The sequence below is a fragment of the Balaenoptera musculus genome, chromosome 8 (genome assembly GCF_009873245.2).
Source record: "Balaenoptera musculus isolate JJ_BM4_2016_0621 chromosome 8, mBalMus1.pri.v3, whole genome shotgun sequence".
NCBI classification, from domain to species: Eukaryota; Metazoa; Chordata; class Mammalia; order Artiodactyla; family Balaenopteridae; genus Balaenoptera; species Balaenoptera musculus.
In genome coordinates this window covers 102,403,049-102,427,284 of record NC_045792.1, presented here as the reverse complement: position 1 = coordinate 102,427,284, position 24,236 = coordinate 102,403,049, and the positions used below count along the sequence as shown (strand labels likewise).

Below are 24,236 nucleotides of genomic sequence, written 5' to 3'. Positions count from 1 at the left end.
ATCCCAAAGGCTGTGAAAGAATTCATCATTACTTCAGCTCCACAAATACATATTAAACACCTACCAGGTGTCAGGCCCCACGCTGGGCCCTGGGGACCCAGGTTGAGTCAGCAAGGAGGTATGTTCAGTGGAGAGACAGAGGTAAAAAGTCATCACGACATAGTCTGATCACACAATGTCAGCAGGACCTGACACACATCGGGACAAAGCAGAAGACATTAACTGCCGGGGAGGGGTCTCCGGAAGAACCGAGAGAGGGCACAGGTCTGAGGCAGGGAGAGGGAGGTGGGGTGGGTATTTGAGGAAGGAGAACAGCAGGTGCAAAGGTCCTGAGGCAGGGGGGTGGCGGGGGGAGGGGAGAGGTGGGAGGAGAGGGTCTGGGCCCCAGAAGAATGTGTAGGGATGGAGGACTACAGGACTAGAGTAGGTAGGGACCCTGAGCACAGAGCCCACCCGCTGGCTCTGCCCCCGAGGGTGACGAGCAGCTTCAAGAAAGAGGGCTCCACTTGTGTTCACAGTTTTGAGATATCTTCTTGGCCAGTGTGGGGATGGGCTTGGACAAGACGGGGCTAAAAAGACGAAAAGCAGCAAGAGGCTTTTGCCAGGCCCCGTACCACGCCTGGGCTGAGGATGGTGAGAGTGTAGTTTCAATAATTATTAAAGAGGTAACGATATGAACCACCCGCAGAATGACCTGCTGGATCCAGCAACATCCCTCCACACAAGTATCATCATGCACAATCATTTTCGTCTTGATAGCACGTACTGTTCTTCAGAATTCTAAAGTGTCTCTTTTCGGTAACGGGGCATCTTCCTGACCCGCAGAGTGAGCCTGTCTTGGTCACACGCTGGATTAACCTTTAAGCTTATTTATCAAACCCGGGTCAACCGCTCTCCCCACACGCACATCTTCTGCCTTGAAAGGGGCCCTCGAAGCTCCGTGGTTGGGGAGGGTTTTCCCAGCTAGGTTCCAAGGGTGGCCCACACTGTCCTGGCCCCTGGCCAATGTCACGGGCTGCTGAGTCACTCGGGCCCGAGACAACCAAGGGTTCCTGGACACCCGCCACGTGTGCTGGCTCCACACAGAGGCCTCACTTTGTACTTACGGGGACCCGATGACAAACTCTGAAACCAGACACATGTATGCCTATAGGACCTTGTCTGACCCAGCCTCCAACCCTGGAACAGAGCCAGAGCCCCTGATGTTCTGAAGAAGGGGGGGTCCCACCTGCCCAAGCCCCTAAGCTGATGGGCGCTGTCCCACCCGGGCACACCCACCCCCCGCACCTTCCCCCTGGGGTGGCATGAATTCCTGGCCAGTGAGATGCCAGGTAGGAGGGCCTGCGGCCTGGCCGGCCCAGCATCGAGACTCAGGCCTGCGTGGGCATAGCACCTCCCCGAGAGACCACAGGACTCTTCTCCTGGTGGGGTTCCCAGGGGTCTGCACATCACCCACAGTATGGCAGCAAGGGTGCCGCAGGAAGCTGTGGCTTCCCTCTCCCCTTACTACTCAAAGTGTGGTCCACGGACCGGCAGCACCAGCGTCACCCGGGAACTTGTAGAAATGCAGATTCTCAGGCGCCACCCAGACGTCCCGGGTCAGAATCTGCATTTACCAAGATCCCCGAGGAATTTGTGTGCCTGTTCAAGTTCAAGGGGTGCTGGCTTAGACCGTTCTCCTCCACCAGCCACCAGCTGGTCCAACCCTTCCACCTCCTCAAAGAGACTTTCTAAGAGGGGCTTTGTTGTTATTCACACCACTGCCTCCTCATCGAAACATAATCTCTTCAGGAATGGGATCTCACCTCATCTTTAAACTCTCCAGCGCCCAAGCCTGCCTATGCACGGGAGGCGGGAGGCGCACGCTGGGTGTTTGCTGCGTGAAGGAGGGAGCGTTGTCAGGAAGTTTGCAGAGTGCCGCCTCGCCAACTTTATTCTCTGCCGGCACAGAGGGCAGGGCAATGGAACCTGCTGCCCCCGCCAGCGCTGGGCCCATAGAGACAGACACCTGGGGACGTGTGTTTCCCCACCCCCCTTTCCCGTTCTGCCCCCGGTGGCAAGTAGACCCCAAACTCTCCTCCTCATTGTCAACCCAGCTACAGAGGGACCTCACTCAGCCACGGCCTCCCCAGCTACGGAGCCTGCCGTTAAGGAACCTGCTGGGTGCCATCGCCCAGGGGATGCAGGGGCCCCAAGGCCCTGCTTCACCTGGGTCTCCTGAGCTCTGTACCTGGTTTCCCGGGGTATGAAGGTGGGTGTAGGGTACAAGATAACCTGCAGAGCACTCATTTATCTCCCCCTCCCCAAATTCAGGTGGATTGAGAGAGATGACAAAAGGCAAAGGAGGAAAGGAATACACGTAAGATATAATGATCATGGGGCAGACGGACAAGGAGACCCCCCCCCAGGCAGAGGGACCCACCACCCCACATAGGAGGAAGAAGAGGAGCTTTTGCAGGAGTGGAATAGCGCCAGGTGGGAGGTTGGGGGGAAAGGAAGACCATCTGGGTAATTAACAGAAGGGGCATCAGCAAAGTAGTCATGCCAGCCCCCTCCCTACCTCCCCTTAGCCACCAACTCCAGTGTTTGCCCAGGGTCAAAGGCTCAAGTACAGATAAAAGGGGTTCAGAAACTGGGGGCTAGGCCCACAGAACAAGGGCAGCACCCCAGCAATGTAAGGGTCCCACATCGGAGTGGAGCCCTATATTCAGAAATTCATGTCCACTCGCTCCACCAGGCTACAGGACTTGACTGCTCGCCCCCACCTCAAAGGACCATGGCCAGGGCTACTGCAGTCAGAGATGTCACTCACAGCTACATGGCAGGAATTCCCACTTGGCCTGAGGAAAGATGTTCCAGCAACCAACGATTTTGTCCAGATGCCCCACTTCTTCAAACATGAATGGACAATCAAGAAACACCGACACTTAGGAATTCCAGTGCACTGAGAAAGATACGCCAGATCAACAAACAGAAGAACCAACTCAGGAGGTAAGTGAAGTAATGCAGTAAACAGAAGAAAAATCTAAAGTAATTATAGCTTATATTGTCAGAGAAATTTAAGAGGACATCTGTTTTTTAAAAACAGACTGCTGTGAAAAGGAAACATTCTCAGCATTTTGGAAATTGCAAACATGACTGACAAATTCTGAAACTGTCAATGAACGGGTTGAACAGAGAAGTGGATGCAGTGACCTGGGAGTTCCTGATGAGGGAATTTCCCAGAATACGGTGCAAAAGGACAAAGAGATGAAAAATACTCACCAAAAGTTACAAGTCATGGAAGTTAGGGTTTTTGACATCTAATAGAGGTTGGAGAAAACATTGAACATAGGATTTGAAATAGTAGAAAAAAATTAGAGGGGAAAACATCTCTGAGCTGAGTGGTTTAGACTGCTGAGCAGGTATAACAAAAAAATGACACACACTTGGTGAAAGTCTAAACTCCAAGAATAGAGATGGGTTTACACATTAAGTTCCCACCATGACTCACGCAGTATATAGTCACCTAGGCCATTATTTCAATCGCAAATCTTTTCTGAGGACCTGAGCACTGTGCCAATTACAGGTATCCCCACTTTTCAAAAGTTCACTTTACGCCAGTTCACTTTTACAAAGAGTTACATTAGCACCTGTTTTCATTAATTGAAAGAAATCTGAAGAGGACTTTCACTTTTACGGAAAAAAGTGAAAATAGAGATCAGTATTTGTTCTGCAGCAAGCCCTTATAGAGGCGGTGCCGCACCCTGGGCAGCGGGAGTGGCCCTGCCAAGTTCCTTCCCCAGGAACTACACCCAGCATCTCATAGTTTCATAGGAATGCTCTACTTTTGGATAGTGGGGGAAACCTGTACTATGGACGTAAAGGTGAAAAAAAAGCTTCTGGTCTGGGGGAACAGAGGCGAAGCAAGGCAGCTAGGACAGAGGTGCATCCCACAGTGGTTAAGAACACAGGGGCTCTGCAGTGTGAATCCAGCTCTACCTTTTCCCAGTTCAGTGACTTTGGGCAAGTGACTTTAACCTCTCTGTGCCTCAGTTTCCTTCTCTGCAAAATGGGAATTCTAATAGCAGTTCCATTTCCGTAGGTCGTGTTGAGGCCATAAGTAAAGCACTTAGAACAGTGACTTGGACATAGTACAAGTGAGCACCATATACATATTTGATAAAGACATAAAGGCAGTGATAAATGCTAATGATCAGGGATTCGGAAGCACAAAGAAGGTGGCTGACCCTCCTTGTGGGATCCTGGGGCCCTGAAGGCGAGTGGGAGTTGCTCTAAGGAGGTTTCGGGCCCAGGTTCACTTAAGCAAGCGCCGCTGCCTCTTCCCTGGGACCGGGGCCTCGCCGTCCACCTCACTCATGGAAGCGCAGTGGGGCCCTGGGCTTGTCATGTCCTGTCTGGGTGATGCTGACGAGGATGGCAGTGGCACCAGCGCCTGAAGGAAGCAGCCCTGGCACTCGGGATGCTTCCCATCTCATTAGAGAGCTCTGCTCATCCACAACCTGATTTCTTTTTAGCACATCACAGTTCCTCAGCCCCGAGGCCAAGGGCCAGGGCCAATCTGTGGGCAAGGAGGGCCCTGAGAGATGAAGAAAGTGGGGGAGGTGGGCTGTTATATTCACCTGGAATCGTGGCAAGGGAGGTGGCCGCGAGGTGGGCTGCCTCTCGGACTCTCAGTGGAAACACAAAGAGAAGCAAAGCATCCAGGGCACAGGTGGCCAAGAGAAGAGGCTTTAGGCCAAGTGCTCCCCCCCCAGGGCCTGTCCTCAGGGACATGGGGGGCTGGGGACGTGCTACCTCTGGGCAGGGTCTCCAGAGGTGGGGAGGCTTGAATCTGGATCTCTGTGAGGCCCCAGGAGGAGGAAAAACACCAGTTGACTTGATAATTCTCTTCTTCTCTTGGAGGGTTCTGCTTCCTGCTTCTGGAACGATGAATACAAAAGGCAAATGCGGCTCCAGGGGCTGGGCTTGTGGTCAGGGGACATGCAGCCCAGGCTCTGAGGCTCAGGGGTAGCCCAGGGACAGGTGCATCCCATGATGCACAGATGACTGGAGGCCCCCTGTCTGCTCCCCCACGGTGGCCTTGGGTCACTGACTGCAGCCCTCCAGGGCTTACAATGCTGGGCAGACCACGACCTGGACTCCAAGGGAAGAGCTAAACCCCCAGAGCCTGTCCCGAGACTGAGGACAGGATTTCCTGGTCCGCGGGGACTCCAGCACCTCTGGGCTTTCTCTGTGACCTCCAAGGAGTTTCCTTGCCCCGTGATTTTGTCACCAGGACCTTGACCCTTTTTCCCCCTAGGGTCCCACTCACGGTCCTCCATGTCTTGGATGGTATCTGGTAGTGGAAGAAGTTTCAAGAAGGAGAAATGACCCCAGACTGGACTTCCCGGGAAGGATGCAGTAGATGATGTGCAGGACAGAGGTAAAGCGCCTCCTGTGACCTTCAGGACCCAGGCCAGCGGACGCCTGGTCCACTCCCCTGCGGTGGGAAGGCGGAACATCCTCCAACACTCCCATCCTGGAGGGGAGCCTGCCGGTGCCCATTTTATGCTTCAGCGACCAGCACTCCCCTAACTCTGCCCTGGCAGGACAATGACGGCCACTCTCAGCGCTGTCAGCTTTCCCCGACCAGGGGACACCAGCCAGGGGAGCAGTGACTGTAGTCTAAAGAGAGGATTTCCACCCCAAACCCTTCGTGTCTCCCTCAGTCCCCAAAACGCAGGGGCCCCAGTGCACCTCTGTAGTAAAGGACGATGCAGCCCCAAGAGGCTCCGAGGCAGGCGGCCATGGCAAAGACCTGGTGAAAGGCCTGCGTTTCTGCAGAGCACCCCCTGCCCTAAAACGCCTTTGAAAAGACTACCTGGGAATTAAATTGCTGTGCTGACATCGAGCTGCTGAGCATGAAGGCTAGGAAGCCAGGACCCCATGAGAGTTCACAGCACTGACTCTGGAGCCAACCAAACTGGGTTCAAATCCCAGCTCTGACCTCTGGACAGTTAGCTAACCTCACCGTGCCTCAGTTTCCTCCTCTGTAAAATGGGGACAGTAGTACTGCTCACATAGGGTGTGAGGATGAAATGAGATATTATATTAGTAAAGCACTTAGAATAGTGCATAGCCACACAGATAAAAGCCATGTACATATTTAATAAAGAAATATTTGTTCCAGGTTTTCAAAATCTTCAAGACCCAGGTTCAAGTCACCAAAAAAACCCCAAGACAAAGACACAGTAATAAAATGAGCTTCTGACCCAGCAGGCGTTCATCATCTTGCTTCAGAGCACTGTTTTTTCAAAATTCCATCATTTAGGACTTCCCTGGTGTCTCAGTGGTTAAGAATCCGCCTGCCAGTGCAGGGGACACAGGTTCGAGCCCTGGTCCGGGAAGATCCCACATGCCGCGGAGCAACTAAGCCCGTGCGCCACAACTACTGAGCCTGCGCTCTAGAGACCGCGAGCCACAACTACTGAAGCCCACGTGCCACAACTACTGAAGCCCCCACGCCTAGAGCCCGTGCTCCGCAGCAGGAGAAGCCACCGCAATGAGAAGTCCGCGCACCGCAACGAAGACCCAAGGCAGCCAAAAATAAATAAATTTATATAAAAAAACTTCTATCATTTACATGTCTTCCTGACTTCTGTCACATCCTCAGTTCCCTTGTTTATTATTAATAAATAATAAATTATTATTTATTCATGCTTTTCTTTCAGTCAACAGACTTCTAAACAATTTATTTTCTGCGGGATGTTCGTCAACTACCATAACTGGAAAACCAGTGTCACTTGTCATAAATAGAAGGAAACTGTAAAAACAGATCCTGTGGAAACGAAACAAACAGTATGATGTTCTGGCTGGATCCCTTTGCCTGCCAAGGACTCTGAGCTTTCTCTTTGTTTTTAAGAATAAAGCATCAGCAAGGGTTAAGAAGATTCTCCCGTCAGCCAATCAGGGGGCGGAAAGAGAAGTGCCTAGGGAATCAACTTCTTACCCTGTGAAGGCACGTATTTCCCCCTCCTGGGACACCGCCTAGAATGACCCCCTGCCCCTCCGGGCGTGCGCCCGCATCGAGGAGTGAGCATTTGGGGGCGGCGCTTTCACAGTCGCCCTGGCCAGATGCGCGCCGGCGGTGACCCAGAACAGGTGAGGCGGGAGGGGAGGGGCGGCCGCTGCTCAGGGCTGGGTTTGTCCAACGTGTGCCCTCTGGCGGCTGCTGCCTTTGTGCAGGAGGAGCACGTACGCCTGGGGTCTCGGTGGAGGATCTGCTAAAACAGCTGGACTCCCTCCCGGGACCCGCTGGACACCGCAGGATAGGAAGTCATTGAGCGCGCATGGGGGGAGGGGGGTGCCCGCTCCGCCCCGCCCTCTTCCTCCGGTCACCTGGTGACCATGGCCAGCTTGGGGCAGACCTCTGGTGCCCAGACCCCCTAGGCTTCCCTCCCGGAGACTCCTCGCCGCTCCCAGCATACGTCAACCTGGCTCTGCCCTTGGCATCACAAGCCGTGCTTTCCCTCTAAGCAGGACCGAAAGACATGAACCTCTACCGTCAGCCAGCCCGAAGAGGAGGGGGCGGGGGGACTGAGGCCCCGAACGCAGCAGCCGCTGCTCAGACGATGGCGCCCCCCCCCCCGGCCCTGCGCACCCACCTGGGCGCCCAGGTAGTTGCGAGCCCGCTGGCTCCGCCCAGGAGCAGGTCCAGCGTCCGCGCGACGCAGCGGCGGGTTTGCTGGCGGCGGATTTGCAGGCGGCGTGTGCACTTCGCCAAGCAGCGCAGGGACGGGGCCTGTCGCTCCCCACAGCCTGCAGGGCCCCGGGGGGCGGCCAGACCTGCGGGCGGGTGCTGAGAATCCGCCTGGGATGGCGGCCTCAGGGTTCCCCAGCACCACCGACCGCACAAAAAAGGGAGGAGCCGCGCACCAGGCAAGCCTAGGGCGCCGTGGATCGGTGGATCGTGAGAGGCTGAATGTACAAACCGACCAAGGCCAGACCACATACAAAAATAGAACACTGCGCGAGCCGCAGCAGACCAGCCCGGGGAAGCCAAACCTCAACTTCTGCAGCCTCAAACCCAAAAGGCCAGAACTCGGTAGGTAACTACCAGCTGCCCTAATTTTTTCTCTGCTCCAACTTCGGACCTACCAGAGAAAACCAAATCAGCTCCCCTGACCAATCACATGGGCTGCTTCCCTTCTAATTTGCCCACCTCCAGCTTCCCCATGCTGACAACCTCCAATCCTGGCACACCTGACGCCTCCCGTTTCCCACTATGAAGCACCTGTGGTGGGAAGCAGGTGGTGTGGGACATAGGCAGCAGCAAGAGCTCGAGGGCCCCCAGGTCTGTGCCCTGGATGGTGGCCCTGGGGTCCCCCGTATGATCCTCATCCCTGGGAGCAGACAGAGCGCTTGGGATGAACTCTACACGCACTCATTCGTTCATTTATTCATTCAACAGACATCTCCTGAGCGCCTGTTGTGTAAGGAACGGCCCGAGGACACGCCCCTAAAGCGCTGCCTCATAGGGGCTCCACTCCAGCAGAGGAAGAGAGACAGCAATCAACGCGCAAATATACTAATAGAAATGGAGGACAGAGGATGATATAGCAGAAGGGGATCGAGCAGGGAGGGGAATTCCTCTAACTCAGGCGACGGAAAGCCTCTGTGAGGGGCAGCTGTGGCCTTCGTCCTCTTTGTTTAGGGCGAGTCGGGAGAACTAGGGGGCTCTGCCCCTCTGCGGGCTGTGCGGCAGCTCCTCTCCCCTCCCCTAGTGCTGGCGGCCGTCTCCCTGCCGCTGTCCAGGACCGCAGTGCTGTCCACGTTGCTTTGCAGCCCCATCAGCAACGTACTTTGTTCCTGAGGCTCCGGAAGGACGGACGGGCAGCCAGCATCAACCCACAGGGACAAGGAGAGCACGTGAGGCTGCAGCCTCCTCTAGAACCGGGTGCTTTTGGGGACCCCAAGGTTGGCTCAGGGCTGTGAGCTGGGGCAATGCAAGACACAGCAAAATACCAGCCCGGATGTAGGTTTGAGGTCTCACTGTACATAAGAAAAGAAATGTGGCTCAGCTTTGGAAAGAGAGAGCCGGGTGGAATCTCGCTTTGTCACCGTGTGACATGGGGCCAATTATTTAACCTCTTTACTAAGCCTCACTTTCAGCACCTGGAAACTGAGATGCAAATAGTAGCCCTCTCACGGGGCTGTCGTGAGGTTTCCATGAGATAATCTATGTGAAGCCCAGAGCCCAGAGCCTGGTGCCGGAAAACCCCTAATAACAGGGCCTGTGTTAACCTGGCATCCAGCAAGCCCAGGGGCTTAAGGGGTGGGCAGTGTTTGTTTCCTATGAGGAAACCGAGGCTGGAGAGCTTAACATGGCCCCATGAAGACTTGGAGCAGGGCACTGTGGGTCCTTTCCCAGCTCACTTCCCGACCTGTCCAGGGATCTGTCCTGTTCTGGATAGCAGCCCCCAAAGAAGGCTCTGGTTCCGCCTCTCCCACCTGAGCTCGGCTTTCCATGAATTTGTCTATGCATATATAAATATGTATTTTTTTCTTCTTTTTTACACAAATCGTAGCCCCTCTCCATTTCCACTACCAATAATTCTTGGAACTCATTCCATATCCGTACGTATAGAGCTTCCTGATTCTTCTTTAAGCCCGAGTGATACCGCACTGTATGGATGTGTGCAGTTTATTTCCCACAGGTGAGTACATTGGTAGGTAAATTCCCAGAAGATGAGTGGCCAACTTGGAGGCGTGTGTGTTTGTAATTCTGAAGGTGTCACTGTTGTAATAGATGACCTGCCTCCCTCACCATCAGTGGCGCCTGCTTTCACATTGTGGATCTTGGCCAACATGATGGGGGAAAACTGGTATTTCAGTGTTCTTTTAACACATGTCCTGCTTACGATGAGTGAGCATCTTTCACATGTTCAACAGCCATTTGTAATTCATTTTTGTGAATCTCATCTGCCCAGCCCTTCTCCTCCCCCAATTAGGCTGTGAGTCATTTTCTTGTTGATTTGTACATGCTCTTTATATTTTAGGGAAATTAGCCTTTGTCTGTGATGTGAGTTACAGATATTCTTCCCAGGCTGTCATTCAGAGCAGCACTTCTAACCTTTCTGCTAGAGACCATACCCTGTGCTCTTTTTTTTTAAATTCCACCATTATTGAGTCATAAGAGTTGTTTATATTTTCTGGATATAGTCCTTTGCCAAATATATGTATTGTGAATATGTAATATGTATTCTCCTCTGTGTAAACACAGACTAAAAACAAAAGACTAAAGTCTTTTCATTAAAAAAAAAAAATCCCCCAGCATCTAGCTTAGTTCTTTGCCTATGGTAGAAAATCAATAAATGCTTGACCATTAGATTAGTGATGTAAAAACATTCTTTATTCATCATCTTCATTAACTAAAAAGTTTAAAGCTTATTCTCACCATTTCATATTTATTTAGTTATAAATATATACTTAGACTCCTAATATATTAAAGATAATATAAAAGATAATCAAGAAATGGAAATTTAAAAGAATGAGCTAAAAATAAATACAAATGGGAGTTCTGACATTTCTTCCCTTACCCCGACAGATTGTCTGGTGCCTCCCCCAGAAGCATGCCACCCACTTTGGAGATCTCTGGATCACACATTGTTTCCTGTGAACTTCAGCTTAACTGTGATGTGAATCGGTGTGGCCACTGGGGTTGGTTGTGGAATGTTTGACTTGCCTCCCCTGATCTAACACCAGGCATCTCTGAGCTGTCACCGAAACCAGACCACACCTGCCAGGAGTACAGGAAGGGGGGTGGCGATGGTGAGGTGCAGGAGGTGCCAGTCTGGGATGCAGTAGCCCAGGGTCCCCAGCAATCTGAGGCCCACCGGTAGTGATAGGCGATGATGGCCCCCCCTGTGGTTCAGGCCCAGTTTGCAATCCACTCCACACGGTGAGGAAGCCCGCAGAGGAGCCTGCATTAGGGACAGGTGGGACCCACAGCCAGGCCCCAGGGTGTGCTGCCTGCAGACTTACAGAGAGGCCTTGAGGTCGTTATCATGCTAGCCACACCCACTGACATGGTGCCACTGTCAAGCTTGGGAATCCTGTACCAATGACTGGGGCAGGTGCCAAGACGTTCTCCACTAAATGGTGAGATGTCAGCAGCTCCCCGGGGAAGAGGATGGACTGAAATCTCCCCAGGCCCCCCACTCTGTCCAAGGAGTCAGCAAGGGCCATGGGGCCCCTGAGCAGAGTTGTGGCATCATGGGGAGCCACAGGCAAGGACATGCTCGGAGCAGGTATACCAGTTTCCTCTTGCTGCTGTGACAGTGACCACCAACGTGGTGGCTTAAAACTACACCATTTCTTCTCTGACAGTATGGAGTCCCGAGGTCCACAATCAGAGTCTCAACGGTCTGAAGTCAAGGCGACGGCAGGGACTTCCTCCCTCCAGAGGCTCGTGGGGAGAAACTGGCTGCTCGCCTTTTCCGGTTTCCAGAGCTGTATTCCTTGCGCTCGGGAGCGTAACCACCTGCTTCAGTGCTCTCATCGCCACCTCCTTTCATCAAATCTCCCTCTGCCTCTCTTACAAGGACACTTGTGATCACGCTTACGGCCCACCCAGATAATCCAGGATAATACTCCTTAATCTCAAAAACCTTAATTCCATTGCATCTGCAAAGTGTCTTTTGCCATATAAGGTAACATTTGCAGGTTCCAGAGATTAGGACCTGGATATCTTTGGGGGGCATTCTTCTGCCCACCACAGAGGGCAACGCCAAGCAGACAAGAGGCTCCGAAGACCAGAGGGTGTCGGGGGTGTCCAAGCTCACTTCTCACAGAGGCTGCGAGGCACAGGGGCTGGGACTTCCAGTGACCCGCCCCCCCCACCCCCGAGGTCTCTGCAGTAGCCCAGTGGCTGCTTTGGGGAGTATCTCCAAGTTGGGGATGGGGAGAGGAAGGAGGGAGCCTGGATCCAGGGCTCACATCACCCACCCATGGGCACCACCTGCCAGACCTATTGCCCCGTTGGTCCGGGATGACGGCTGAGAGGTGGCTGCTGAGTCCTCCTCCCTCCAGCCTCCCTTCTGGTCCCAATCCAAGTATTTTTCTGGCGTTTTTGAGGACAGCTTTTGGGCAGAGAAAAGGCTTTTCAGAAATACTTTGGTTTTTAAGCCCTAATTCTTTGCTGAGCTTTTAAATGCAATGTGCAAATCTTATTCTATGAATATATCCAGCCAATTTTAGCAATCATTTTTAAGGCGAACTTTGATTCATGTTTGTAGCATTTACCTACTTAGTTAATTAAACTCCTTTAAACATTTTACGCTGCAATCAAAGTGTATTATATTCCATTTTCTAACTTTTTCAGTTATCTGACTAATAAATCTTCCCAAGTCCTTAAGCGATCCTTATCAATCAGATACATTAAACTTATAATTACGGTGATTTTTAAATATTCAAAAACTGTTTACCAACTTAGTAAGATTTCAACTTACAATCACACGTCGAAACCAATGACTCAAGAGCACATTTAAAATTAGAATCACAAGTCTGATGTTAACACTCAAATCTGCCCAATTTGCTTAAACTTTCTAAGTTCTGAAAAAGCCAAAGATACAAAGTAGATTTCTGAGCTTAACACAAAAAGATAAATGCTATAGTTTTGATTTACTTCATCATCACTATACTCAATTCTAAATTTCCCTGGGTTAAAAGTGTTCCCCAAACAGATTTGGGGTTTCCTTCTCAAGCACATCCTTCTCAGCTGGATGTGGGTTCTCAACCCGCAGATGTAGGGTGAGTCAATTCTTTTTTTTTTTAAATAAATTTATTTTATTTACTTATTTATTTTTGGCTGCGTTGGGTCTTCGTTGCTGCGCGCGGGCTTTCTCTGACTGCGGCGAGCAGGGGCTACTCTTCGTTGCCGTGCAGTCTTATTGCGGTGGCTTCTCTTGTTGCAGAGCATGGGCTCTAGGCACGCGAGCTCAGTAGTTGTGGCTCTCGGGCTTAGTTGCTCCAAGGCATGTGGGATCTTCCCAGGCCAGGGCTCAAACCCGTGTCCCCTGCATTAGCAGGCAGATTCTTTTTTTTTTTTTTTTAATTAATTTTTAATTTAATTTTATTTTTGGCTGTGTTGGGTCTTAGTTGCTGCACGCGGGCTTTCTCTAGTTGCTGCGAGCGGGGTCTACTCTCTGTTGCGGTGAGCGGGCTTCTCATTGCAGTGGCTTCTCTTGTTGCAGAGCACGGGCTCTAGGCAATCAGGCTTCATTAGTTGTGGCATGCAGGCTCAGTAGTTGTGGCTCACAGGCTCTAGAACGCAGGCTTAGGAGTTGTGGCACACGGGCTTAGCTGCTCCACGGCATGTGGGATCTTCCCGGACCAGGGCTCGAACCGGTGTCACCTGCATTGGCAGGCAGATTCTTAACCACTGTGCCACCAGGGAAGCCAGGGCGAGTCAATTCTGACATGAACTTTCTTTCCATTTTGTGAATAGTCCACACTATCTATCCATTTCACCGAGGAGGACATTCGGGTTCTTTTCAGTTTGGGGCTCTTGTGAATGAAGCTGCTCTGGGGACTCATGTGATGTCTCGGTGGGATGCACACTCATTTCTGTTGCATCTACACCAAGGGTGGACTTGCTGGGCAGAGCCTGAGCATCTTTTTAGCTTTCCTAGACACTGCCAAACACTTTTCCAAAGTATGCACTGCCCATCTCCCTGTTCTCAAGAAAGCAAGCCCTGAGCAGAAAGGACTCAGCTTCCCAGCCTGTTTACCCTCCATTTGCCTTGGCTTAGGGTCCTCCCACAGCTCACAGATCTCTCAGTTCATTGTGTTTCTGAGTTTACAACTGCTCCTCAAACCCCTGCCACATCACAATCTTGGGGCAGCTGTGTGCCGGACACTGTGCTGACCCAGAGGGCCCAGCTGAGCCAGGCCGGGTTCTCATCAGGAGCTCACTGGGCGGGGAGGCAGGCAAGCAACCGGCCACCAAGGATGTACTGTGGTCAGTGCCAGGACTGGTGAACATGCCCACAGGGGCACCAGGCCCACTCGGATGTATCAGAGAGGGAGGCATATACTTGGGCAGTGTCCCCAAGTATCCAGTATCCTTTCCCCTTGTGATAACATCGGCCCTTTGGGGACCACCCCTCCCCCATTCATGTGGACCAGACTGAATCCATTTCTGTTGCATCCACAGGATCCTGGCCAATCCTGAAGTTTTCCCAGGAAGTGACACCCAAGTTGGGTCCTGAAGGATGAATAGGAGTTGGCAGAGGAGGGATGGGAGGAAGGGCAGGAGGAACCACACATATGAAGGTGAAGAGGCAAGAATCGACCTGGAACAATGGGAGAAATGCAGTTCTCTCCACACTCTGGGAGGTGAAGTGAGAATCAGCACCAGGTCCTGAAGAGTGGGACTGCAAGGCTGGGGATGTGGAATTTCATCCTAAAAGGTAACCCGGAGCTGTCAGCAGGGTTTTAAGCTGAGCGACTTGCTCAGATTTCCACCTTGGAAAGCCTCCTCTGGCCACAATACTTGGGCCAGATGGAGGCAGGAGACCAGCCAAGAGGCAGTTGGGATGGGGGGGGGGCGGGGCCCAGGTGGAGCAGGGGAGGGGAGAGGCCTGACAACAGGAACCAGGCTTGTAATAGGGGCGGGGCAGGCGAGACCTATAGGAGCCCCGCTCAGCCACTGGTCAGCGCTGCAGTGGGCCCCTCCCCTCCCCCCTCCTCTGTATAAAAGGAGCCTGAATTTGGACTGGGACAAGATGGTTTTTTTGTTTTTTTTTTTTTTTTTTAGAAATTCACGTTCTTTTATTTATTTATTTATGACTGTGTTGAGTCTTCGTTTCTGTGCGAGGGCTTTCTCTAGTTGCGGCAAGTGGGGACCACTCTCCATCGCGGTGCGTGGGCCTCTCACCATCACGGCCTCTCTTGTTGCGGAGCACAGGCTCCAGACGCGCAGGCTCAGCAATTGTGGCATGGGGGATCTTCCCAGACCAGGGCTCGAACCCGTGTCCCCTGCATTGGCAGGCAGATTCTCAACCACTGCGCCACCAGGGAAGCCCCAAGATGGTTTTTTGAGACACTACTCTGCCATCTTCTTGGTCCCTAGCTGTCCGATTAAAATAGTTATTCCTTGCCCCAACAACTCGTCTCCTGATTTATTGGCCCATCGTGCAGCGGGCAGAGTGAGCTTGGGCTCGGTAACAGGCTGAGGACCCTCCAGACCCACATCACAGCAGAGCTGAGCTGATAGCTGCGCCCTGAGCCCAACGAGCCATGGCCTTTCTGGAAGGTTCCTAGCTCTGCCCTGCTCCCAGAGCCCTTCCTCCCTCCCTCCCCGACAGGGAGAATCAGCTGCTGCCCTTCCCCTGGGATAACAAGGTGTAACACTTGGTCCTAATCCCCAGAACGTGTAAATGATACCTTCTAGGCAAGAGACTTTGCAGATGTGACTGAATTAAGGATCTTGAGATGGGGAGATTATCCTGGATTATCCTGGTGGGCCTGATGTAATCAACTGACGTGAAGACAGAAGCAGAGAGAGACTTGAAGATGCTACATTGCTGGCTTAGAATATGGAGAGGCAGCCTCTAGAAGCTGGAAGAGGCAAGGAACAGATTCTCCCCAGGAGCCTCCAGGAGGAACTAGCCCTATTGACACCTTGATTTTAGCCCAATGAGAACCATTTCAGATTTTTGACCTCCAGAAATGTAAGATAATTTGTGTTGCTTTTAAGCCACTAAATTTGGGGTGATATGTTACAGCAGCAATAGGAAACTCATACATACAACAGGGCAACAGAAGCAGCCAGTCTCCACCAATAGGTGAGGATGGTCCTTCTCTGCCCCACCCCTCATACTCTGCCTCCTACAAGACAACGTGAAGCCCTCTACCTTCTCTCTATGGGGTCAGCTGTGGGCGTGGCAGAAACAGACCATCCAGTCCTGCTGGGGCTGGTTGGACACACCCTGCCACCCTACAGGCTGAATAATAAGCTCACTGCTGGAACTTATCATTCGGGAGTTCCAGCATATGTCTGTTCTCTCCCTGCACAAGTGTCCCAGTAGTATTCTCTTAGGGGGACTGTAATGCTACGTAACAAAATCCAGAGGCTGGTCTGTGTGGTGACTCACGCCCCCACTTTCACACTTAGCCCTAGGCAATGGTGGTTATTCTAAGACACTTAGGACAGTCCAGTTACCCACTTTCCCAGCATCCCTTGCAGTTAGAGGAAGCAGAACATGACTCAGCACTGACCAGCACTGTTCTGTTCATCGAACTGCTGTTCATTCATGCACAGAATCAGTATGAGTGTATTTGGTTGCAAGTACAAAACCCAACCAGCTATGTCTTAGACAGATGGGGTTTCTTTTTTGTACGTAACTGTAAATCCAGAACGAACAGCCTACCAGAAATGACGGGTGCATCATATTCAATGGGCAAGAGCAGGAGTGTCTTTAGCGATAGTTCCAGGACAAGTGGCTGCAGTATGGGAAGGAAAGTTGGATCCATACCTCACACCACACATGAAAATAAATTGCACATGTATTAAATAAGAGGAAGAATAACACCCAGAAATCTAGAAGAAACTAAATATTTATAAACAGAAAGTAATACATGTATTTGGCGGTTTGGAGGGCATAGTAGGCATGCCCTCCACATCACAGTGGTTTTTTATCCCATGTTAATATGACCCCAACCCCTAAAAGAACGAACACTCACACACTTAATACCGGACCATCAAAATATGTGAAGCAAAAACTGATAGCATTGAAGGCAGAAATAGACAGTTCTACAATAATAGTTGGAGACTTCAATACCCCACTCTCAATAATGGGTAGAACCCGATGGAAGGTAAGTAAGGAAATAGAGGACTTAACACAACAAACCAACTAGACCTGATGGACATATACAGAACACTCCACCTGACAACAATGGCATACATGTTCTTCTCAAGTGCACAAGGGGCATTTTCCAGAATAGACCATGTGTAAAGGGATTCTGAACCCAATTCCAATGTAAGTGGGGGGATGGGAGGTTCCCTCCATATCACCAAGCAATTCTCCAGGCACCAGCTGGGTGTATTATCACTCAACTCAATCCTGACACTGTCTACCTGGAGTAGCATCAGATCCCACAGATAAAGGGCTCAGTCCCACAAGACTCTTCCCCTCCCCCACTTCCTCCTTCCCCCCCAGGTTGTCACCTGTGCTCCTGACCGACTGGCTATAGATTGGAGGTTCCAGTGACCTCCTTCTAGGACTTCCAGGTTGTGACCTCATGGATTCAGCCTATTCCCTTTCCAGGGCCTGAAGGGGTGGGGAAAAGTAAACAGGTAAGTACAGATGACAGAGATAAAGTAGAACTGAAGTCTGAGACCCGGAGCAATAGAGTCCTTTATTTATTTGACTTTTTAAAGGAAAAAACAGTGGGAATTCCCTGGCAGTCCAGTGGTTGGGACTCCGAGCTCCCAGTGCAGGGGGCACAGGTTCGATCCCTTGTTGGGGAACTAAGATCCTGCATGCCGCACAGTGTGCCAAAAAATAAAAATAAAAAAGATTAAATAAAAAATAAAAAGGAACAAAAAAAGAAAAAGAAAGTGTTCAGAGTGGCCCAGAGCGTGCCGACAGCAATGCTGACTCAGAGCCAAAGTCACGGGTCAGATAAAGGTCAGGGGTTAGGAGGCAAATACCAGTGATGTGGAGAAGAAGTGATACATTGAGACAAGGAACTTTTTTTATATAATTTTTTAAAATAAATTTCCTTCTTTCTTTATTTTTTAGCTGTGTTGGGTTTTCATTGCTGGGCGTGGGCTTTCTCTAGTTGCAGCGAGCAGGGGCTACTCTTCGGTGCTCAGGCTTCTCATTGCGGTGGCTTCTCTTGTTGCAGAGCACGGGCTCTAGGCACACGGGCTTCAGTAGTCATGGCACACGGGCTCAGTAGTTGTGGCTTGTGGCCTCTACAGCGCAGGCTCAGTAGTTGTGGCGCACGGGCTTAGTTGCTCCGCGGCATGTGGGATCCTCCCGGACCAGGGCTCGAACCTGTGTCCCCTGCATTGGCAGGCGGATTCTTAACCACTGTGCCACCGGGGAAGTCCCGAGAGAAGGAATTTTTAAAAAATAGAATAACCAACTTGAGTTTGGGAGGGGAATAGTTGAAGCTGTCCAGTTAGTTGAATCAAGGCATTTTCAACACTTTCGCATAAAAAAATTTCCCTACATTGAGATTCCTTTGAGTTTATAAATTTCTCTTGGAAAATGTAAAGGATCTTTAAGGGTCAATTCTTTAGGCTGTTTCCTACTTAAATTCCTCTCAATAGCCCATCTAAAGGCAGAGACCCACTAGGATGGGACTTGACTGGGGTTGAGGAAAGTTGATCTTTGATCAGGGATGGTTCATACAGCTGGAACATTAAGGAATGAGACAAGGGGCTGGGGTTCTCAGGATGCAGCGCAGGAAATGGGGAGCAAAGTCCCAGAAGGTGGGAGGAAAGGATTGGAAGAGTTGGCGGGAGAATGGCCCCGACCCAGGCCACCCACTTTGCAGCGTTTGCCCCTGTGGTGGACCCCCTCAGGTGGCAGTGTATACACTTAGAAAACATTGTGACCCATATTGTCCCACTGGGTTTCTCCTTCTTTCTCCAGCTACCTCTTCGGATATAGCCAGGGTGATTTTCAATCTTAATCATCACAAACTCAGAAAATGTACCTGAGGGTCCCAGAGCACACGTGATTTGAGTGTCCACCAGTCTGATCACAGAACAATCTTTTAGGTCATTCTGACTCCAGTGATCGAACTGCCATCTAAGTAACTCAGCAGGAGGTTGAGCCCCATATTCCCCTGGAGCAGGCAGGTTGATGTCATCCACAAAGACAACCTGAGAACAGAAGGAGAAGAGGTATCAGAAAATAGTAACATCTGCACAGTGTCCTATTGGGCAAACAAGGTTCAGGCAAAGAATTAAATTACCTTCTTGTTGAGTAAGTAGGTGGGAAGTGATGGTTTCTTTTCCAATCAAGAATACTGTCCCTTTGCATCCATGCTTTTAAGGAATAGGGAGACATTTTCATTACTAACCTTCATAGGTTAATAGTTTAGGACTCCTTAACCCTCTCACACAATTTATTTCTCAATATATCTTGTCTTTTTTCCGTGTACAACATCAATACGTTAAAACAGATGAGAAAGGTGTGATTTCAAAATGAGCACAACTTTTGAGTGGCGAGGGTGAGAAGGGTGTTCCTTGCAGAGGAACACAGATGAGTTAGTGGATAGCTGGCCTGTTAAAAGGCCCAGATGAGCAAGCAGCCGACTCTGCTGAAGGTAAATAATTCCCCAGATGAATAGTCTACTTTTAATTCAAAGGGAAGCTGCTTGTTTTGAATGCCAAGTTGTCCAATGCAGATACAAATATGACCACCATTTTAGGAAAACTTCTAAATCAAAATTCGTGATTTAAAAAAAAAAAACAAAAACTGTACACAAAGCTGTCAAGCCCAAATAGTTGGTTTTCTTGTTCCGACCATAGCTGTGTACATGAAAAGGACCAGTGCAGTACTATGTGGATAGAAACCAAGGACAATTACCAGTCTCTTGCCCAAAGGAGTACCCAAAACTCCCTTTCTTCTTTTGTTCCATTTTGACATGATAATATTCTGAATTTGAGCTACTGTAGTTGGTGCCGAGAAATTAATTAGCAGAGGCTTGTAGGCTTCCTTATTAAGTTAATCGAAAAGAAAATTCTATATAACAGGAAATAATAAAATGAGCCATCGTTGGAATTATGTTTTGATATTTCAAAATAAGCACTAAACATCATTGTTGACAGACTCAAATTTGTAACCTTTAAGTGTCATAAAAATGTGAAAAGAGATGGAATCCATGGAAATAACCATGTCAGTGGAGTTTCTCTATTTGTCCAGGGCATGTATGAGGCTTCTCTGATTTCCACAACCACCATGTAGAGTACAGATTCCTTCTTACCATGAAGTCACAGGACTCAGAGGTTAAGAAACTTGCCTAAGGTCTCAGAGATGGATCAGGATTTTGTCTGCCATTTATTTCTTCGCAAATTAATGTCCTTTTAAATATACCTATTGTCTTTCCATTTATGTATCAAGTTTTTTGAAAAGATAGATAATCAATAAAACAATGATGGGGCTTCCCTGGTGGCGCAGTGGTTGAGAATCTGCCTGCCAATGCAGGGGACACGGGTTCGAGCCCTGGTCTGGGAAGATCCCACATGCCACGGAGCAACTGGGCCCGTGAGCCACAATTACTGAGCCTGCGCGTCTGGAGCCTGTGCTCCGCAACAAGAGAGGCCGCGATGGTGAGAGGCCCGCGCACCGCAATGAAGAGTGGTCCCCACTTGCCGCAACTAGAGAAAGCCCTCGCACAGAAACGAAGACCCAACACAGCCAAAAATAAATAAATAAATAAATAAAAGAACGTGAATTTCTAAAAAAAAAAAATAAAACAATGACAATTAGGCTGAAAACAGACTTATCACCAGCTACAGTGGAAGCCAGAAGACAGTGTAATAATGTTTTCAAAGTGTCATTAATGTGAAATAAAGATTCTACAAACAAAAATCGAGAGTTTACCAGCAACAGATGCCAACCAAAGGAGGTTCTAAAAGAGGTACTTCAGGAAGAAGGAAAACAATCCCATAAGGCCTGAGGGCTTCCCTGGTGGCGCAGTGGTTAAGAATCTGCCTGCCAATGCAGGGAACACGGGTTCGAGTCCTGGTCCGGGAAGATCCTACATGCTGCAGAGCAACTAAGACCGTGTGCCACAACTACTGAACCTGCACTCTAGAGCCCGCGAGTCACAACTACTGAGCCCATGTGCCACAACTACTGAAGCCCGCGTGCCTAGAGCCTGTGCTCTGCAACAAGAGAAGCCACCACAATGAGAAGCCCGTGCACCGCAACGAAGAGTAGCCCTCGCTCACCGCAACTAGAGAAAGCCTGCGCACAGCAACAAAGACCCAACGCAGCCAAAATTTAAATAAATAAATAAATAAATTTATTTTTAAAAAAAAGAAAGCTAAGGCACTTTTATGTAGCCACTGTAATTTTCAGTCCCACTGCAAGATGGAAGAGGATGGACTGAAGTGTGCAAAAATCATTGAAGCAAACAGGTCAATTATGAAATTATTGTCTCAGCTCCAAACCACTCTCCTCCATTTGGCTTTGTGAACCTGGGGCTGGAACTCAGTAAATGTTTCTGCTTTGTCAGCAGGGTCCCTGCTCGGTTCTGCCCATAGGGGGCAAAGATGGAGGAGGAAGAAGAGACTTCTTCCTGTTTGCTTCCTGTTCTGGTGAACTTTATCCCGGCAAAGCTTCTTCAGCCCAGCAGCAGCATTTCCTGCCCACAGCAGCGGGTGGGATCCAGTTTGCAGTTGTGAAAATTAATAAACAGAAACCTCATTTGAAATGAAGTCAGGAGGCCAGAAGGGGGAACTCTCATAACCTGCCACTTGACCTCAATTGCAGAACCAACAAGAAGAACGTTGCTACTTACCACCCAGCGGGAGGAAGGAAGAATTTCTCTTTGCCCCGCAACGGCCCAACCAATGAGAGACTGCCACACTCAGCCAATGAAAAGCCACGACACTTTGAACTTCCAGTTTCCTCCAATGGACCCTTTGTTTATAACAAAACAGCCCCTCCCAGCTCCCCCTTCTCCTCTATAAAAGAACACTTCTCTTGTTTGTTCTCGGACTTGCCTGTGGTTCACAGTCAACGTGTGTCCTTAGTTGCAATTCTTCACTGTTGCTGAATAAACCCATTTTGCTGGTAAAGTAATTGGCCGTTTTATTGTTTTAGGTCAACACAGTTTTTCCAACGCTTGCAGACCAACTTCATCATGCCCTCACTCTACCCTTCAGAGACACCAGTGCAGCCAGTACCTCCCCTCAGAGGTGTGGGCCCCAGACCTGGAGGAGGGGCCCTCCGCTGTGTTTCTAAGGGAGGGACATTATTCTAAGTTTAAAGATTCCAGCCTCTTATCTTTGTTCCTTCAGCCCTGGGGGTGGTAGCTGCTTCCTGTGGTTGCTCACCCCCTAATACCTTAGAGTTTTCTCTTTACCTTTTTTGTTACCTAGTTAACAACTGTATACATAGTTAAGGATTCTTTTTGTTTGTTTTTTGGCTGCATTTGCGCGGGGGCTTTCTCTAGTTGTGGCGAGCTGGGGCTACTCTTTTTTTTTTTTTTTAATGATTTTTTTTTTTAAATTTTATTTATTTATTTATTTATTTTTGGCTGTGTTGGGTCTTCCTTTCTGTGCGAGGGCTCTCTCCAGTTGCGGCGAGCGGGGGCCACTCTTCATCACAGTGTGCAGGCCTCTCACTATCGCAGCCTATCTTGCTGCGGAGCACAGGCTCCAGACGCGCAGGCTCAGCAGTTGTGGCTCACAGGCCCAGTTGCTCCGCGGCATGTGGGATCCTCCCAGACCAGGGCTCGAACCCGTGTCCCCTGCATTGGCAGGCAAACTCTCAACCACTGCGCCACCAGGGAAGCCCTGGGGCTACTCTTTATTGCTGTGCAGGGGCTTCTCATTACAGTGGCTTCTCTTGTTGCGGAACACGGGCTCTAGGCGCGGGGGCTTAGTTGCTCCGCAGCATGTGGGATCTTCCTGGACCAGGGATCCAGCCTGTGCCCTCTGCATCGGCAGGTGGATTCTTAACCACTGCGCCACCAGGGAAGTCCCAAGAATTCTTTATATTAAATCTTCTCTGTTCAAATAACTGGAGTGGTTTCTGTCTCCTGACTGCTCTAACTGATACAGTTTTAGAAATTAAAGTTTGTATCATATAATGTTGGAAATTTAAAAAACACTCTTCTTAAGTAAAAGCGCTTGAGTAAACCATGAGAGAATTATTTTACAATTTTGGAGTGGGGAAGAACTTCCAACTATAATGCAAACTTAAAAGCCATAAAATGCACACAAAAAAAGAATAAATTTGACAATATAAATTGAAACATTTCTGAGTGGGGAAAAATGACTAAGTAAAATTGAAAGACAAAGTCAAACTGGGGAAAATATGTATAATTAACATTACAGTCAAATCCTAATATATAAAGAACTGCTACAAATAAACAAGAAAGACTAACAACCAAAAGAAAAAACTTGGCAAAGGAGATAATGATTCATAAAAAAAGAAATACAATAACTTTAAAAAAATAAACTTGTTATCTAGGAATAATCTTAGATATACAGAAAAGTTTCAAAGGTAGTCCAATATTGCATTTATTTTGCTGCTCAAATAGTTCCAGCTTTGACCATTGGGAGCTTTTTCAGTTGGCTCCTGAGACCCTTTGACATTCTCCTATTTATTGTAGGTTGTTTCTTGTTTTGTTTTGTTTTTAGCACTTCTTTAATTCTGACACTACAAGATGCTCCAGGCTTATGTTTCCTGCCCCAGGGAATCAGCCCTTTCTCCAAGGAGTCCTAATTCCTTTTATTGGAGAATAGCATTTAGAAACCAAGATCCATATGAATAACTTTAGAACATATAAAATTCGCTCTCCTTTACTCAGAATAAGAGAAATTCAGGTTAAAGAGAAAATATAACATTATTCACTAGTAGATCAACAAAGAACCAAAATTTGATAGGATGCTGCTGGCAAAGCTAAGGGGTAAATAGAACCTCATGCTATGCTGCTGGATATATAAATTGGAACAGCCTCAATGAAAGGCATTTGGAATAGCTATCAAAATTCAGTTGCACATACACTTGACCTAGCAATTCCATTTCTGGTGATACGCTTGCCCACTGTGAAATAATCCCCCCAAAAGGGTTTTTTATGGCAACATTGTTTATAAATTTGAAAAACCATAGACAAAATAAACGTACGTCAATAGAGAACTAAACTGGGTATTTAGAAAATGGTATGTTTAATTGATGGAATACTATGCAGCTGTAAAAACAAATGAAAAGCTCTTTACATACTGATGTGGAATAATCCCTAATATAAACTGTTAAGGACAAACTAAAACACACTTCAGAACTAAGGCATAGGATTTGTCTAAGAAGGGGGAAAGGAATATATGCATATTTACAAATGCAAATAATATGTTTATATGCTCATCTACACACATTTTGAACTATATCTGAGACATAAACTCAGTTAATGACTAATATTAGTTGCTTATGGGTGTCTGGCAGGGGGGACGGGGAAAAAGTGACAGTTTTCCTTGTAGAACTTTTAGGTTTTTTGGATTT

General features: G+C 49.1%; 1 long non-coding RNA gene across 1 annotated transcript; it reads left to right on the top strand.

Annotated features, from left to right (window-relative positions):
* Window positions 1-2,337: 2,337 nt before the first annotated feature.
* Window positions 2,338-4,947, top strand: LOC118899448. The gene is made up of 3 exons (XR_005020949.1): window positions 2,338-2,475; window positions 2,738-2,991; window positions 4,906-4,947. It is a non-coding gene; the product is annotated as an uncharacterized LOC118899448 (long non-coding RNA).
* The last annotated feature ends 19,289 nt before the right edge of the window (window positions 4,948-24,236 follow it).